This window comes from Heterodontus francisci, chromosome X (genome assembly GCF_036365525.1).
Source record: "Heterodontus francisci isolate sHetFra1 chromosome X, sHetFra1.hap1, whole genome shotgun sequence".
NCBI classification, from domain to species: domain Eukaryota; kingdom Metazoa; phylum Chordata; class Chondrichthyes; order Heterodontiformes; family Heterodontidae; genus Heterodontus; species Heterodontus francisci.
The window spans coordinates 22,032,585-22,052,770 of record NC_090421.1 but is presented as its reverse complement, the minus strand read 5'-3'; positions in this window follow the sequence as shown (position 1 = coordinate 22,052,770).

Genomic DNA, 20,186 nt, shown 5'->3' with positions numbered 1-20,186 from the left:
AGACCCCCATCTAATATCCCTCCTGTGAACAGAACCCCATCTAAAATCCCTCCTGTGAACGGAACCCCATCTAAAATCCCTCCTGTGAACAGAACCCCATCTAAAATCCCTCCTGTGAACAGACCTCCATCTAATATGCCTCCTGTGAACAGACCTCCATCTAATATCCCTCCTGTGAACAGAAACCCATCTGATATCCCTCCTGTGAACAGACCTCCATCTAATATCCCTCCTGTGAACAGAACCCCATCTAAAATCCCTCCTGTGAACAGAACCCCATCTGATATCCCTCCTGTGAACAGAAACCCTTCTAAAACCCCTCCTGTGAACAGACCTCCATCTAATATCCCTCCTGTGAACAGACCTCCATCTAATATCCATCCTGTGAACAGAACCCCATCTAAAATCCCTCCTTTGAACAGAAACCCATCTAATATCCCTCCTGTGAACAGACCTCCATCTAATATCCCTCCTGTGAACAGACCTCCATCTAATATCCATCCTGTGAACAGAACCCCATCTAAAATCCCTCCTTTGAACAGAAACCCATCTAATATCCCTCCTCTGAACAGACCTCCATCTAATATCCCTCCTGTGAACAGACCTCCATCTAATATCCCTCCTGTGAACAGAACCCCATCTAATATCCCACCTGTGAACAGAAACCCATCTAATATCCCTCCTGTGAACAGACCTCCATCGAATATCCCTCCTGTGAACAGACCTCCATCTAATATCCCTCCTGTTAACAGAAACCCATCTAAAACCCCTCCTGTGAACAGACCTCCATCTAATATCCCTCCTGTAAACAGAACCCCATCTAATATCCCTCATGTGAACAGACCTCCATCTAATATCCCTCCTGTGAACAGACCTCCATTTCATATCCCTCCTGTGAACAGAACCGCATCTAATATCCCTCATGTGAACAGAACCACATCTAAAACCCCTCCTGTGAACAGACCTCCATCTAATATCCCTCGTGCGAAAAGAACCCCATCTGATATCCCTCCTGTGAACAGACCTCCATCTAATATCCCTCATGTGAACAGAACCCCATCTAATATCCCTCATGTGAACAGAACCGCATCTAAAACCCCTCCTGTGAACAGAACCCCATCTAAAGACCCTCCTGTGAACAGAACCCCATCTAAAGCCCCTCCTGTGATCAGACCTCCATCTAAAACCCCTCCTGTGAACAGACCCCCATCTAATATCCCTCCTGTGAACAGAACCCCATCTAAAATCCCTCCTGTGAACGGAACCCCATCTAAAATCCCTCCTGTGAACAGAACCCCATCTAAAATCCCTCCTGTGAACAGACCTCCATCTAATATGCCTCCTGTGAACAGACCTCCATCTACTATCCCTCCTGTGAACAGAAACCCATCTAATATCCCTCCTGTGAACAGACCTCCATCTAATATCCCTCCTGTGAACAGAACCCCATCTAAAATCCCTCCTGTGAACAGAACCCCATCTGATATCCCTCCTGTGAACAGAAACCCTTCTAAAACCCCTCCTGTGAACAGACCTCCATCTAATATCCCTCCTGTGAACAGACCTCCATCTAATATCCATCCTGTGAACAGAACCCCATCTAAAATCCCTCCTGTGAACAGACCTCCATCTAATATGCCTCCTGTGAACAGACCTCCATCTAATATCCCTCCTGTGAACAGAAACCCATCTAAAATCCCTCCTGTGAACAGAACCCCATCCAAAATCCCTCCTGTGAACAGAACCCCATCTAATATCCCTCCTGTGAACAGACCTCCATCTAATATCCCTCCTGTGAACAGACCTCCATCTAATATCCCTCCTGTGAACAGAACCCCATCTAATATCCCTCATGTGAACAGACCTCCATCTAATATCCCTCCTGTGAACAGATCTCCATCTAATATCCCTCCTGTGAACAGAACCCCATCTAATATCCCTCATGTGAACAGACCTCCATCTAATATCCCTCCTGTGAACAGAACCCCATCTAATATCCCTCATGTGAACAGACCTCCATCTAATATCCCTCCTGTGAACAGACCTCCATTTCATATCCCTCCTGTGAACAGAACCGCATCTAATATCCCTCATGTGAACAGAACCACATCTAAAACCCCTCCTGTGAACAGACCTCCATCTAATATCCCTCCTGCGAAAAGAACCCCATCTGATATCCCTCCTGTGAACAGACCTCCATCTAATATCCCTCATGTGAACAGAACCCCATCTAAAATCCCTCCTGTGAACAGACCTCCATCTAATATGCCTCCTGTGAACAGACCTCCATCAAATATCCCTCATGTTAACAGAAACCCATCTAAAATCCCTCCTGTGAACAGAACCCCATCCAAAATCCCTCCTGTGAACAGAACCCCATCGAATATCCCTCCTGTGAACAGAACCCCATCTAAAACCCCTCCTGTGAACAGACCTCCATCTAATATCCCTCCTGTGAACAGAACCCCATCTAATATCCCTCATGTGAACAGACCTCCATCTAATAACCCTCCTGTGAACAGATCTCCATCTAATACCCCTCCTGTGAACAGAACCCCATCTAATATCCCTCATGTGAACAGAACCCCATCTAATATCCCTCCTGTGAACAGAACACCATCTAAAACCCCTCCTGTGAACAGACCTCCATCTAATATCCCTCCTGTGAACAGAACCCCATCTAATATCCCTCATGTGAACAGACCTCCATCTAATATCCCTCCTGTGGACAGACCTCCATTTCATATCCCTCCTGTGAACAGAACCGCATCTAATATCCCTCATGTGAACAGAACCACATCTAAAACCCCTCCTGTGAACAGACCTCCATCTAATATCCCTCCTGCGAAAAGAACCCCATCTGATATCCCTCCTGTGAACAGACCTCCATCTAATATCCCTCATGTGAACAGAACCCCATCTAATATCCCTCATGTGAACAGAACCGCATCTAAAACCCCTCCTGTGAACAGAACCCCATCTAAAGACCCTCCTGTGAACAGAACCCCATCTAATATCCCTCCTGTGAACAGAAACCCATCTAAAATCCCTCATGTGAACGGAACCCCATCTAAAATCCCTCCTGTGAACAGAACCCCATCTAAAATCCCTCCTGTGAACAGACCTCCATCTAATATGCCTCCTGTGAACAGACCTCCATCTAATATCCCTCCTGTGAACAGAAACCCATCTAATATCCCTCCTGTGAACAGACCTCCATCTAATATCCCTCCTGTGAACAGAACCCCATCTAAAATCCCTCCTGTGAACAGAACCCCATCTGATATCCCTCCTGTGAACAGAAACCCTTCTAAAACCCCTCCTGTGAACAGACCTCCATCTAATATCCCTCCTGTGAACAGACCTCCATCTAATATCCATCCTGTGAACAGAACCCCATCTAAAATCCCTCCTTTGAACAGAAACCCATCTAATATCCCTCCTGTGAACAGACCTCCATCTAATATCCCTCCTCTGAACAGACCTCCATCTAATATCCCTCCTGTGAACAGAACCCCATCTAATATCCCTCCTGTGAACAGAAACCCATCTAATATCCCTCCTGTGAACAGACCTCCATCGAATATCCCTCCTGTGAACAGACCTCCATCTAATATCCCTCCTGTCAACAGAAACCCATCTAAAACCCCTCCTGTGAACAGACCTCCATCTAATATCCCTGCTGTAAACAGACTCCCATGTAAAACTCCCCCTGTGAACAGACCTCCATCTAAAACCCCTTCTGTGAACAGACCTCCATCTAATATCCCTCCTGTGAACAGACCTCCATCTAATATCACTCCTGTGAACAGAACCCCATCTAATATCCCTCCTGTGAACAGAACCCCATCTAATATCCCTCCTGTGAACAGAAACCCATCTAAAAACCCTCCTGTGAACAGACCTCCATCTAAAATCCCTCCTGTGAACAGAACCCCATCTAATATCCCTCCTGTGAACAGAACCCCATCTAATATCCCTCCTGTGAACAGAACCCCATCTAAAATCCCTCCTGTGAACGGAACCCCATCTAAAATCCCTCCTGTGAACAGAACCCCATCTAAAATCTCTCCTGCGAACAGACCTCCATCTAATATCCCTCCTGTGAACAGAACCCCATCTAATATCCCTCCTGTGAACGGAAACCCATCTAAAACCCCTCCTGTGAACAGACCTCCATCTAATATCCCTCCTGTGAACAGAACCCCATCTAAAATCCCTCCTGTGAACAGAAACCCATCTAATATCCCTCCTGTGAACAGACCTCCATCTAATATCCCTCCTGTGAACAGACCTCCATCTAATATCCCTCCTGTGAACAGACCTCCATCTAATATCCCTCCTGTGAACAGAACCTCATCTAATATCCCTCCTGTGAACAGAAACCCATCTAATATCCCTCCTGTGAACAGACCTCCATCTAATATCCCTCCTGTGAACAGACCTCCATCTAAAAACACCTCCTGTGAACAGACCTCCATCTGAAATCCCTCCTGTGAACAGACCTCCATCTAATATCCCTCCTGTGAACAGAACCTCATCTAATATCCCTCCTGTGAACAGAAACCCATCTAATATCCCTCCTGTGAACAGACCTCCATCTAATATCCCTCCTGTCAACAGACCTCCATCTAAAAACACCTCCTGTGAACAGACCTCCATCTGAAATCCCTCCTGTGAACAGACCTCCATCTAATATCCCTCCTGTGAACAGAACCCCATCTAATATCCCTCATGTGAACAGAAACCCATCAAAAACCCCTCCTGTGATCAGAACCCCATCTAAACCCCTCCTGTGAACAGACCTCCATCCAATATCCCTCCTGTGAACAGAACCCCATCTAAAACCCCTCCTGTGAACAGACCTCAATCTAATATCCCTCATGTGAACAGAACTGCATCTAAAACCCCTCCTGTGAACAGAACCCCATCTAAAGCCCCTCCTGTGAACAGACCTCCATCTAAAAACACTCCTGTGAACAGACCTCCATCTAAAATCCCTCCTGTGAACAGACCTCCATCTAATATCCCTCCTGTGAACAGAATCCCATCTAATATCCCCCATGTGAACAGAAACCCATTTAAAATCCCTCCTGTGAACAGACCTCCATCTAATATCCCTCCTGTGAACAGAACCCCATCTAAAATCCCTCCTGTGAACAGACCTCCATCTAATATCCCTCCTGTGAACAGAACCCCATCTAATATCCCTCTTGTGAACAGAAACCCATCTAAAATCCCTCCTGTGAACAGAACTCCATCCAAAAACCCTCCTGTGAACAGAACCCCATCTAATATCCCTCCTGTGAACAGAACCCCATGTAAAACCCCTCCTGTGAACAGACCTCCATCTAATATCCCTCCTGTGAACAGAAACCCATCTAATATCCCTCCTGTGAACAGACCTCCATCTAAAATCCCTCCTGTGAACAGAACCCCATCTAAAATCCCTCCTGTGAACAGAACCCCATCTAATATCCCTCCTGTGAACAGAAACCCATCTAAAACCCTTCCTGTGAACAGACCTCCATCTAATATCCCTCCTGTGAACAGACCTCCATCTAATATCCATCCTGTGAACAGAACCCCATCTAAAATCCCTCCTGTGAACAGTAACCCATCTAATATCCCTCCTGTGAACAGACCTCCATCTAATATCCCTCCTGCGAACAGACCTCCATCTAATATCCCTCCTGTGAACAGAACCCCATCTAATATCCCTCCTGTGAACAGAAACCCATCTAATATCCCTCCTGTGATCAGACCTCCATCTAATATCCCTCCTGTGAACAGACCTCCATCTAATATCCCTCCTGTCAACAGAAACCCATCTAAAACCCCTCCTGTGAACAGAACCCCATCTGATATCCCTCCTGTGAACAGACCCCCATGTAAAACTCCCCCTGTGAACAGACCTCCATCTAATATCCCTCCTGTGAACAGACCTCCATCTAATATCACTCCTGTGAACAGAACCCCATCTAATATCCCTCCTGTGAACAGAACCCCATCTAATATCCCTCCTGTGAACAGAACCCCATCCAAAATCCCTCCTGTGAACAGAACGCCATCTAATATCCCTCCTGTGAACAGAACCCCATCTAATATCCCTCATGTGAACAGAAACCCATCTAAAACCCCTCCTGTGAACAGACCTCCATCTCAAATCCCTCCTGTGAACAGACCTCCATCTAATATCCCTCCTGTGAACTGAACCCCATCTAATATCCCTCCTGTGAAAAGAACCCCATCTAAAATCCCTCCTGTGAACGGAACCCCATCTAAAATCCCTCCTGTGAACAGAACCTCATCTAAAATCCCTCCTGCGAACAGACCTGCATCTAATATCCCTCCTGTGAACAGAACCCCATCTAATATCCCTCCTGTGAACAGAAACCCATCTAAAACCCCTCCTGTGAACAGACCTCCATCTATTATCCCTGCTGTGATCAGAACACCATCTAAAATCCCTCCTGTGAACAGAAACCCATCTAATATCCCTCCTGTGAACAGACCTCCATCTAATATCCCTCCTGTGAACAGACCTCCATCTAATATCCCTCCTGTGAACAGAACCCCATCTAATATCCCTCCTGTGAACAGAAACCCATCTAATATCCCTCCTGTGAACAGACCTCCATCTAATATCCCTCCTGTGAACAGACCTCCATCTAATATCCCTCCTGTCAACAGACCTCCATTTAAAAACACCTCCTGTGAACAGACCTCCATCTAAAATCCCTCCTGTGAACAGACCTCCATCTAATATCCCTCCTGTGAACAGAACCCCATCTAATATCCCTCATGTGAACAGAAACCCATCTAAAACCCCTCCTGTGAACAGAACCCCATCTAAAACCCCTCCTGTGAACAGACCTCCATCCAATATCCCTCCTGTGAACAGAACCCCATCTAAAACCCCTCCTGTGAACAGACCTCCATCTAATATCCCTCATGTGAACAGAACCCCATCTAATATCCCTCATGTGAACAGAACCGCATCTAAAATCCCTCCTGTGAACAGAACCCCATCTAAAGCCCCTCCTGTGAACAGACCTCCATCTAAAAACACTCCTGTGAACAGACCTCCATCTAAAATCCCTCCTGTGAACAGACCTCCATCTAATATCCCTCCTGTGAACAGACCTCCATCTAATATCCCTCCTGTGAACAGAACCCCATCTAATATCCCTCCTGTGAACAGACCTCCATCTAATATCCCTCCTGTGAACAGAACCCCATCTAATATCCCTCATGTGAACAGACCTCCATCTCATATCACTCCTTTGAACAGACCTCCATCTAATATCACTCCCTTGAACAGAACCCCATCTAATATCCCTCCTGTGAACAGACCTCCATCTAATATCCATCCTGTGAACAGACCTCCATCTAATATCCCTCCTGTGAACAGACCTCCATCTAATATCACTCCTGTGAACAGAACCCCATCTCATATCCCTCCTGTGAACAGAACCCCATCTAATATCCCTCCTGTGAACAGAACCCATCTAATATCCCTCCTGTGAACAGAACCCATCTAATATCCCTCCTGTGAATAGAACCCCATCTAATATCCCTCCTGTGAACAGAACCCCATCGAAAATCCCTCCTGTGAACGGAGCCGCATCTAAAATTCCTCCTGTGAACAGAACCCCATCTGAAATCCCTCCTGTGAACAGACATCCATCTAATATCCCTCCTGTGAACAGACCTCCATCTAATATCCCTCCTGTGAACAGAAACCCATCTAATATCCCTCCTGTGAACAGACCACCATCTAAAATCCCTCCTGTGAAAAGAACCCCATCTAAAATCCCTCCTGTGAACAGAACCCCATCTAATATCCCTCCTGTGAACAGTAACCCATCTAAAACCCCTCCTGTGAACAGACCTCCATCTAATATCCCTCCTGTGAACAGACCTCCATCTAATATCCATCCTGTGAACAGAACCCCATCTAAAATCCCTCCTGTGAACAGAAACACATCTAATATCCCTCCTGTGAACAGACCTCCATCTAATATCCCTCCTGTGAACAGACCTCCATCTAATATCCCTCCTGTGAACAGAACCCCGTCTAATATCCCTCCTGTGAACAGAAACCCATCTAATATCCCTCCTGTGAACAGACCTCCATCTAATATCCCTCCTGTGAACAGACCTCCATCTAATATCCCTCCTGTCAGCTGACCTCCATCTAAAAACACCTCCTGTGAACAGAACCCCATCTAATATCCCTCATGTGAACAGAAACCCATCGAAAACACCTCCTGTGAACAGAACCCCATCTAAAATCCCTCCTGTGAACAGACCTCCATCTAATATCCCTCCTGTGAACAGAACCCCATCTAAAACTCCTCCTGTGAACAGACCTCCATCTAAAATCCCTCCTGTGAACAGACCACCATCTAATATCCCTCCTGTGAACAGAACCCCATCTAATATCCCTCCTGTGAACTGAACCCCATCTAAAATCCCTCCTGTGAACAGAACCCTATCTAATATCCCTCCTGTGAACAGAAACCCATCTAAAATCCCTCCTGTGAACAGACCTCCATCTAAAATCCCTCCTGTGAACAGAAACCCATCTAATATCCCCCCAGTGAACAGAAACCCATCTAAAATCACTCCTGTGAACAGAACCCCATCTAATATCCCTCCTGTGAAAAGACCTCCATCTAAAATCTCTCCTGTGAACAGAAACCCATCTAATATCCCTCCTGTGAACAGAAACCCATCTAATATCCCACCTGTGAACAGACCTCCATCTAATATCCCTCCTGTGAACAGAACCCCATCTAATATCCCTCATGTGAACAGAAACCCATCTAAAACCCCTCCTGTGAACCGAACCCCATCTAAAACCCCTCCTGTGAACAGACATCCATCCAATATCCCTCCTGTGAACAGAACCCCATCTAAAACCCCTCCTGTGAACAGACCTCAATCTAATATCCCTCATGTGAACAGAACCCCATCTAATATCCCTCATGTGAACAGAACCGCATCTAAAACCCCTCCTGTGAACAGAACCCCATCTAAAGCCCCTCCTGTGAACAGACCTCCATCTAAAAACACTCCTGTGAACAGACCTCCATCTAAAATCCCTCCTGTGAACAGACCTCCATCTAATATCCCTCCTGTGAACAGAACCCCATATAATATCTCCCATGTGAACAGAAAACCATCTAATATCCCTCCTGTGAACAGACCTCCATCTAATATCCCTCTTGTGAACAGAAACACATCTAAAATCCCTCCTGTGAACAGAACCCCATCCAAAAACCCTCCTGTGAACAGAACCCCATCTAATATCCCTCCTGTGAACAGAACCCCATCTAAAACCCCTCATGTGAACAGACCTCCATCTAATATCCCTCCTATGAACAGAGCCCAATCTAATCTCCCTCATGTGAGCAGACCTCCATCTAATATCCCTCCTGTGAACAGAGCCCCATCTAATATTCCTCCTGTGAACAGACCTCCATCTAATATCCCTCCTGTGAACAGAACCCCATCGAAAACCCCTCCTGTGAACGGAGCCCCATCTAAAATTCCTCCTGTGAACAGAACCCCATCTGAAATCCCTCCTGTGAACAGACATCCATCTAATATCCCTTCTGTGAACAGACCTCCATCTAATATCCCTCCTGTGAACAGAAACCCATCTAATATCCCTCCTGTGAACAGACCACCATCTAAAATCCCTCCTGTGAAAAGAACCCCATCTAAAATCCCTCCTGTGAACAGAACCCCATCTAATATCCCTCCTGTGAACAGTAACCCATCTAAAACCCCTCCTGTGAACAGACCTCCATCTAATATCCCTCCTGTGAACAGACCTCCATCTAATATCCATCCTGTGAACAGAACCCCATCTAAAATCCCTCCTGTGAACAGAAACTAATCTAATATCCCTCCTGTGAACAGACCTCCAGCTAATATCCGTCCTGTGAACAGACCTCCATCTAATATCCCTCCTGTGAACAGAACCCCGTCTAATATCCCTCCTGTGAACAGAAACCCATCTAATATCCCTCCTGTAAACAGACCTCCATCTAATATCCCTCCTGTGAACAGAGCCCCATCTAATATCCCTCATGTGAACAGAAACCCATCGAAAACACCTCCTGTGAACAGAACCCCATCTAAAATCCCTCCTGTGAACAGACCTCCATCTAATATCCCTCCTGTGAACAGAACCCCATCTAAAAGCCCTCCTGTGAACAGACCTCCATCTAAAATCCCTCCTGTGAACAGACCACCATCTAATATCCCTCATGTGAACAGAACCCCATCTGATATCCCTCCTGTGACCTGAACCCCATCTAAAATCCCTCCTGTGAACAGAACCCCATCTAATATCCCTCCTGTGAACAGAAACCCATCTAAAACCCCTCCTGTGAACAGACCTCCATCTAATATCCCTCCTGTGAACAGACCTCCATCTAATATCCATCCTGTGAACAGAACCCCATCTAAAATCCCTCCTGTGAACAGAAACCCATCTAATATCCCTCCTGTGAACAGCCCTCCATCTAATATCCCTCCTGTGAACAGACCTCCATCTAATATCCCTCCTGTGAACAGAACCCCGTCTAATATCCCTCCTGTGAACAGAAACCCATCTAATATCCCTCCTGTGAACAGACCTCCATCTAATATCCCTCCTGTGAACAGACCTCCATCTAATATCCCTCCTGTCAACTGACCTCCATCTAAAAACACCTCCTGTGAACAGAACCCCATCTAATATCCCTCATGTGAACAGAAACCCATCGAAAACACCTCCTGTGAACAGAACCCCATCTAAAATCCCTCCTGTGAACAGACCTCCATCTAATATCCCTCCTGTGAACAGAACCCCATCTAAAACTCCTCCTGTGAACAGACCTCCATCTAAAATCCCTCCTGTGAACAGACCACCATCTAATATCCCTCCTGTGAACAGAACCCCATCTAATATCCCTCCTGTGAACTGAACCCCATCTAAAATCCCTCCTGTGAACAGAACCCTATCTAATATCCCTCCTGTGAACAGAAACCCATCTAAAATCCCTCCTGTGAACAGACCTCCATCTAAAATCCCTCCTGTGAACAGAAACCCATCTAATATCCCCCCAGTGAACAGAAACCCATCTAAAATCCCTCCTGTGAACAGAACCCCATCTAATATCCCTCCTGTGAAAAGACCTCCATCTAAAATCTCTCCTGTGAACAGAAACCCATCTAATATCCCTCCTGTGAACAGAAACCCATCTAATATCCCTCCTGTGAACAGACCTCCATCTAATATCCCTCCTGTGAACAGAACCCCATCTAATATCCCTCATGTGAACAGAAACCCATCTAAAACCCCTCCTGTGAACCGAACCCCATCTAAAACCCCTCCTGTGAACAGACATCCATCCAATATCCCTCCTGTGAACAGAACCCCATCTAAAACCCCTCCTGTGAACAGACCTCAATCTAATATCCCTCATGTGAACAGAACCCCATCTAATATCCCTCATGTGAACAGAACCGCATCTAAAACCCCTCCTGTGAACAGAACCCCATCTAAAGCCCCTCCTGTGAACAGACCTCCATCTAAAAACACTCCTGTGAACAGACCTCCATCTGAAATCCCTCCTGTGAACAGACCTCCATCTAATATCCCTCCTGTGAACAGAACCCCATATAATATCTCCCATGTGAACAGAAAACCATCTAATATCCCTCCTGTGAACAGACCTCCATCTAATATCCCTCTTGTGAACAGAAACACATCTAAAATCCCTCCTGTGAACAGAACCCCATCCAAAAACCCTCCTGTGAACAGAACCCCATCTAATATCCCTCCTGTGAACAGAACCCCATCTAAAACCCCTCATGTGAACAGACCTCCATCTAATATCCCTCCTATGAACAGAACCCCATCTAATATCCCTCATGTGAGCAGACCTCCATCTAATATCCCTCCTGTGAACAGAACCCCATCTAATATCCCTCCTGTGAACAGACCTCCATCTAATATCCCTCCTGTGAACAGAACCCCATCGAAAACCCCTCCTGTGAACGGAGCCCCATCTAAAATTCCTCCTGTGAACAGAACCCCATCTGAAATCCCTCCTGTGAACAGACCTCCATCTAATATCCCTCCTGTGAACAGAAACCCATCTAATATCCCTCCTGTGAACAGACCACCATCTAAAATCCCTCCTGTGAAAAGAACCCCATCTAAAATCCCTCCTGTGAACAGAACCCCATCTAATATCCCTCCTGTGAACAGTAACCCATCTAAAACCCCTCCTGTGAACAGACCTCCATCTAATATCCCTCCTGTGAACAGACCTCCATCTAATATCCATCCTGTGAACAGAACCCCATCTAAAATCCCTCCTGTGAACAGAAACCCATCCAATATCCCTCCTGTGAACAGACCTCCATCTAATATCCGTCCTGTGAACAGACCTCCATCTAATATCCCTCCTGTGAACAGAACCCCGTCTAATATCCCTCCTGTGAACAGAAACCCATCTAATATCCCTCCTGTAAACAGACCTCCATCTAATATCCCTCCTGTGAACAGACCTCCATCTAATATCCCTCCTGTCAACAGACCTCCATCTAAAAACACCTCCTGTGAACAGAGCCCCATCTAATATCCCTCATGTGAACAGAAACCCATCGAAAACACCTCCTGTGAACAGAACCCCATCTAAAATCCCTCCTGTGAACAGACCTCCATCTAATATCCCTCCTGTGAACAGAACCCCATCTAAAACCCCTCCTGTGAACAGACCTCCATCTAAAATCCCTCCTGTGAACAGACCACCATCTAATATCCCTCATGTGAACAGAACCCCATCTGATATCCCTCCTGTGAACTGAACCCCATCTAAAATCCCTCCTGTGAACAGAACCCCATCTAATATCCCTCCTGTGAACAGAAACCCATCTAAAATCCCTCCTGTGAACAGACCTCCATCTAAAATCCCTCCTGTGAACAGAAACCCATCTAATATCCCCCCAGTGAACAGAAACCCATCTAGAATCCCTCCTGTGAACAGAACCCCATCTAATATCCCTCCTGTGAAAAGACGTCCATCTAAAATCCCTCCTGTGAACAGAAACCCATCTAATATCCCTCCTGTGAACAGAAACCCATCTAATATCCCTCCTGTGAACAGACCTCCCTCTAATATCCCTCCTGTGAACAGAACCCCATCTAATATCCCTCATGTGAACAGAAACCCATCTAAAACCCCTCCTGTGAACCGAACCCCATCTAAAACCCCTCCTGTGAACAGACCTCCATCCAATATCCCTCCTGTGAACAGAACCCCATCTAAAACCCCTCCTGTGAACAGACCTCAATCCAATATCCCTCATGTGAACAGAACCCCATCTAATATCCCTCATGTGAACAGAAACACATCTAAAACCCCTCCTGTGAACAGAACCCCATCTAAAGCCCCTCCTGTGAACAGACCTCCATCTAAAAACACTCCTGTGAACAGACCTCCATCTAAAATCCCTCCTGTGAACAGACCTCCATCTAATATCCCTCCTGTGAACAGAACCCCATGTAATATCTCCCATGTGAACAGAAACCCATCTAATATCCCTCCTGTGAACAGACCTCCATCTAATATCCCTCTTGTGAACAGAAACACATCTAAAATCCCTCCTGTGAACAGAACCCCATCCAAAAACCCTCCTGTGAACAGAACCCCATCTAATATCCCTCCTGTGAACAGAACCCCATCTAAAACCCCTCCTGTGAACAGACCTCCATCTAATATCCCTCCTATGAACAGAACCCCATCTAATATCCCTCATGTGAACAGACCTCCATCTAATATCCCTCCTGTGAACAGATCCCCATCTAATATCCCTCCTGTGAACAGACCTCCATCTAATATCCCTCCTGTGAACAGAACCCCATCTAATATCCCTCATGTGAACAGACCTCCATCTAATATCCATCCTGTGAACAGACCTCCATCTAATATCCCTCCTGTGAACAGACCTCCATCTAATATCACTCCTGTGAACAGAACCCCATCTCATATCACTCCTGTGAACAGAACCCCATCTAATATCCCTCCTGTGAACAGAACCCATCTAATATCCCTCCTGTGAACAGAACCCATCTAATATCCCTCCTGTGAATAGAACCCCATCTAATATCCCTCCTGTGAACAGAACCCCATCGAAAATCCCTCCTGTGAACGGAGCCCCATCTGAAATCCCTCCTGTGAACAGAACCCCATCTGAAATCCCTCCTGTGAACAGACATTCATCTAATATCCCTCCTGTGAACAGACCTCCATCTAATATCCCTCCTGTGAACAGAAACCCATCTAATATCCCTCCTGTGAACAGACCTCCATCTAAAATCCCTCCTGTGAACAGACCACCATCTAATATCCCTCATGTGAACAGAACCCCATCTGATATCCCTCCTGTGAACTGAACCCCATCTAAAATCCCTCCTGTGAACAGAACCCCATCTAATATCCCTCCTGTGAACAGAAACCCATCTAAAATCCCTCCTGTGAACAGACCTCCATCTAAAATCCCTCCTGTGAACAGAAACCCATCTAATATCCCCCCAGTGAACAGAAACCCATCGAAAATCCCTCCTGTGAACAGAACCCCATCTAATATCCCTCCTGTGAAAAGACCTCCATCTAAAATCCCTCCTGTGAACAGAAACCCATCTAATATCCCTCCTGTGAACAGAAACCCATCTAATATCCCTCCTGTGAACAGACCTCCCTCTAATATCCCTCCTGTGAACAGAACCCCATCTAATATCCCTCATGTGAACAGAAACCCATCTAAAACCCCTCCTGTGAACCGAACCCCATCTAAAACCCCTCCTGTGAACAGACCTCCATCCAATATCCCTCCTGTGAACAGAACCCCATCTAAAACCCCTCCTGTGAACAGACCTCAATCTAATATCCCTCATGTGAACAGAACCCCATCTAATATCCCTCATGTGAACAGAACCGCATCTAAAACCCCTCCTGTGAACAGAACCCCATCTAAAGCCCCTCCTGTGAACAGACCGCCATCTAAAAACACTCCTGTGAACAGACCTCCATCTAAAATCCCTCCTGTGAACAGACCTCCATCTAATATCCCTCCTGTGAACAGAACCCCATGTAATATCTCCCATGTGAACAGAAACCCATCTAATATCCCTCCTGTGAACAGACCTCCATCTAATATCCCTCTTGTGAACAGAAACACATCTAAAATCCCTCCTGTGAACAGAACCCCATCCAAAAACCCTCCTGTGAACAGAACCCCATCTAATATCCCTCCTGTGAACAGAACCCCATCTAAAACCCCTCCTGTGAACAGACCTCCATCTAATATCCCTCCTATGAACAGAACCCCATCTAATATCCCTCATGTGAACAGACCTCCATCTAATATCCCTCCTGTGAACAGAACCCCATCTAATATCCCTCCTGTGAACAGACCTCCATCTAATATCCCTCCTGTGAACAGAACCCCATCTAATATCCCTCATGTGAACAGACCTCCATCTAATATCCATCCTGTGAACAGACCTCCATCTAATATCCCTCCTGTGAACAGACCTCCATCTAATATCACTCCTGTGAACAGAACCCCATCTCATATCCCTCCTGTGAACAGAACCCCATCTAATATCCCTCCTGTGAACAGAACCCATCTAATATCCCTCCTGTGAACAGAACCCATCTAATATCCCTCCTGTGAATAGAACCCCATCTAATATCCCTCCTGTGAACAGAACCCCATCGAAAATCCCTCCTGTGAACGGAGCCCCATCTGAAATCCCTCCTGTGAACAGAACCCCATCTGAAATCCCTCCTGTGAACAGACATCCATCTAATAACCCTCCTGTGAACAGACCTCCATCTAATATCCCTCCTGTGAACAGAAACCCATCTAATATCCCTCCTGTGAACAGACCACCATCTAAAATCCCTCCTGTGCAAAGAACCCCATCTAAAATCCCTCCTGTGAACAGAACCCCATCTAATATCCCTCCTGTGAACAGACCTCCATCTAATATCCATCCTGTGAACAGAACCCCATCTAAAATCCCTCCTGTGAACAGAAACACATCTAATATCCCTCCTGTGAACAGACCTCCATCTAATATCCCTCCTGTGAACAGACCTCCATCGAATATCCCTCCTGTGAACAGACCTCCATCTAATATCCCTCCTGTCAACAGACCTCCATCTAAAAACACCTCCTGTGAACAGAACCCCATCTAATATCCCTCATGTGAACAGAAACCCATCTAAAACACCTCCTGTGAACAGAACCCCATCTAAAATCCCTCCTGTGAACAGACCTCCATCTAATATCCCTCCTGTGAACAGAACCCCATCTAATATCCCTCTTGTGAACAGAAACCCATCTAAAAGCCCTCCTGTGAACAGAACCCCATCCAAAAACCCTCCTGTGAACAGAACCCCATCTAATATCCCTCCTGTGAACAGAACCCCATCTAAAACCCCTCCTGTGAACAGACCTCCATCTAATATCCCTCCTGTGAACAGAAACCCATCTAATATCCCTCCTGTGAACAGACCTCCATCTAAAATCCCACCTGTGAACAGAACCCCTTCTAAAATCCCTCCTGTGAACAGAACCCCATCTAATATCCCTCCTGTGAACAGAAACCCATCTAAAACCCCTCCTGTGAACAGACCTCCATCTAATATCCCTCCTGTGAACAGACCTCCATCTAATATCCATCCTGTGAACAGAACCCCATCTAAAATCCCTCCTGTGAACAGAAACCCATCTAATATCCCTCCTGTGAACAGACCTCCATCTAATATCCCTCCTGTGAACAGACCTCCATCTAATATCCCTCCTGTGAACAGAACCCCATCTAATATCCCTCCTGTGAACAGAAACCCATCTAATATCCCTCCTGTGAACAGACCTCCATCTAATATCCCTCCTGTGAACAGACCTCCATCTAATATCCCTCCTGTGAACAGACCTCCATCTAATATCACTCCTGTGAACAGAACCCCATCTAATATCCCTCCTGTGAACAGAACCCCATCTAATATCCATCCTGTGAACAGAACCACATCCAAAATCCCTCCTGTGAACAGAACCCCATCTAATATCCCTCCTGTGAACAGAACCCCATCTAATATCCCTCATGTGAACAGAAACCCATCTAAAACCCCTCCTGTGAACAGACCTCCATCTCAAATCCCTCCTGTGAACAGAGCTCCATCTAAAATCCCTCCTGTGAACAGAAACCCATCTAATATCCCTCCTGTGAACAGAAACCCATCTAAAATCCCTCCTGTGAACAGACCTCCACCTAATATCCCTCCTGTGAACAGAACCCCATCTAATATCCCTCATGTGAACAGAAACCCATCTAAAACCCCTCCTGTGAACCGAACCCCATCTAAAACCCCTCCTGTGAACAGACCTCCATCCAATATCCCTCCTGTGAACAGAACCCCATTTAAAACCCCTCCTGTGAACAGACCTCAATCTAATATCCCTCATGTGAACAGAACCCCATCTAATATCCCTCATGTGAACAAAACCGCACCTAAAACCCCTCCTGTGAACAGAACCCCATCTAAAGCCCCTCCTGTGAACAGACCTCCATCTAAAAACACTCCTGTGAACAGACCTCCATCTAAAATCCCTCCTGTGAACAGACCTCCATCTAATATCCCTCCTGTGAACAGAACCCCATCTAATATCCCCCATGTGAACAGAAACCCATCTAATATCCCTCCTGTGAACAGACCTCCATCTAATATCCCTCTTGTGAACAGAAACACATCTAAAATCCCACCTGTGAACAGAACCCCATCCAAAAACCCTCCTGTGAACAGAACCCCATCTAATATCCCTCCTGTGAACAGAACCCCATCTAAAACCCCTCCTGTGAACAGACCTCCATCTAATATCCCTCCTATGAACAGAACCCCATCTAATATCCCTCATGTGAACAGACCTCCATCTAATATCCCTCCTGTGAACAGAACCCCATCTAATATCCCTCCTGTGAACAGACCTCCATCTAATATCCCTCCTGTGAACAGAACCCCATCTAATATCCCTCATGTGAACAGACCTCCATCTAATATCACTCCTGTGAACAGACCTCCATCTAATATCACTCCTGTGAACAGAACCCCATCTAATATCCCTCCTGTGAACAGACCTGCATCTAATATCCATCCTGTGAACAGTCCTCCATCTAATATCCCTCCTGTGAACAGACCATCTAATATCACTCCTGTGAACAGATCCCCATCTCATATCCCTCCTGTGAACAGAACCCCATCTAATATCACTCCTGTGAAAAGAACCCATCTAATATCCCTCCTGTGAACAGAACCCATCTAATATCCCTCCTGTCAACAGAACCCCATCGAAAATCCCTCCTGTGAACGGAGCCCCATCTAAAATCCCTCCTGTGAACAGGACCCCATCCGAAATCCCTCCTGTGAACAGACATCCATCTAATATCCCTCCTGTGAACAGACCTCCATCTAATATCCCTCCTGTGAACAGAAACCCATCTAATATCCCTCCTGTGAACAGACCACCATCTAAAATCCCTCCTGTGAAAAGAACCCCATCTAAAATCCCTCCTGTGAACAGAACCCCATCTAATATCCCTCCTGTGAACAGTAACCCATCTAAAACCCCTCCTGTGAACAGACCTCCATCTAATATCCCTCCTGTGAACAGACCTCCATCTAATATCCATCCTGTGAACAGAACCCCATCTAAAATGCCTCCTGTGAACAGAAACACATCTAATATCCCTCCTGTGAACAGACCTCCATCTAATATCCCTCCTGTGAACAGACCTCCATCTAATATCCCTCCTGTGAACAGAACACCGTCTAATATCCCTCCTGTGAACAGAAACCCATCTAATATCCCTCCTGTGAACAGACCTCCATCTAATATCCCTCCTGTGAACAGACCTCCATCTAATATCCCTCCTGTCAACAGACCTCCATCTAAAAACACCTCCTGTGAACAGAACCCCATCTAATATCCCTCATGTGAACAGACCTGCATCTAATATCCCTCCTGTGAACAGAACCCCATCTAAAACCCCTCCTGTGAACAGACCTCCATCTAAAATCCCTCCTGTGAACAGACCACCATCTAATATCCCACCTGTGAACAGAACCCCATCTAATATCCCTCCTGTGAACTGAACCCCATCTAAAATCCCTCCTGTGAACAGAACCCCATCTAATATCCCACCTGTGAACAGAAACCCATCCAAAATCCCTCCTGTGAACAGACCTCCATCTAAAATCCCTCCTGTGAACAGAAACCCATCTAATATCCCCCCTGTGAACAGAAACCCATCTAAAATCCCTCCTGTGAACAGAACCCCATCTAATATCCCTCCTGTGAAAAGACCTCCATCTAAAATCCCTCCTGTGAACAGAAACCCATCTAATATCCCTCCTGTGAACAGAAACCCATCTAATATCCCTCCTGTGAACAGAAACCCATCTAAAATCCCTCCTGTGAACAGACCTCCATCGAATATCCCTCCTGTGAACAGAACCCCATCTAATATCCCTCATGTGAACAGAAACCCATCTAAAACCCCTCCTGTGAACAGAACCCCATCTAAAACCCCTCCTGTGAACAGACCTCCATCCAATATCCCTCCTGTGAACAGAGCCCCATCTAAAACCCCTCCTGTGAACAGACATCAATCTAATATCCCTCATGTGAACAGAACCCCATCTAATATCCCTCATGTGAACAGAACCGCATCTAAAACCCCTCCTGTGAACAGAACCCCATCTAAAGCCCCTCCTGTGAACAGACCTCCATCTAAAAACACTCCTGTGAACAGACCTCCATCTAAAATCCCTCCTGTGAACAGACCTCCATCTAATATCCCTCCTGTGAACAGAACCCCATCTAATAACCCCCATGTGAACACAAACCCATCTAAAATACCTCCTGTGAACAGACCTCCATCTAATATCCCTCCTGTGAAAAGACCTCCATCTAAAATCCCTCCTGTGAACAGAAACCCATCTAATATCCCTCCTGTGAACAGAAACCCATCTAATATCCCTCCTGTGAACAGAAACCCATCTAAAATCCCTCCTGTGAACAGACCTCCATCTAATATCCCTCCTGTGAAC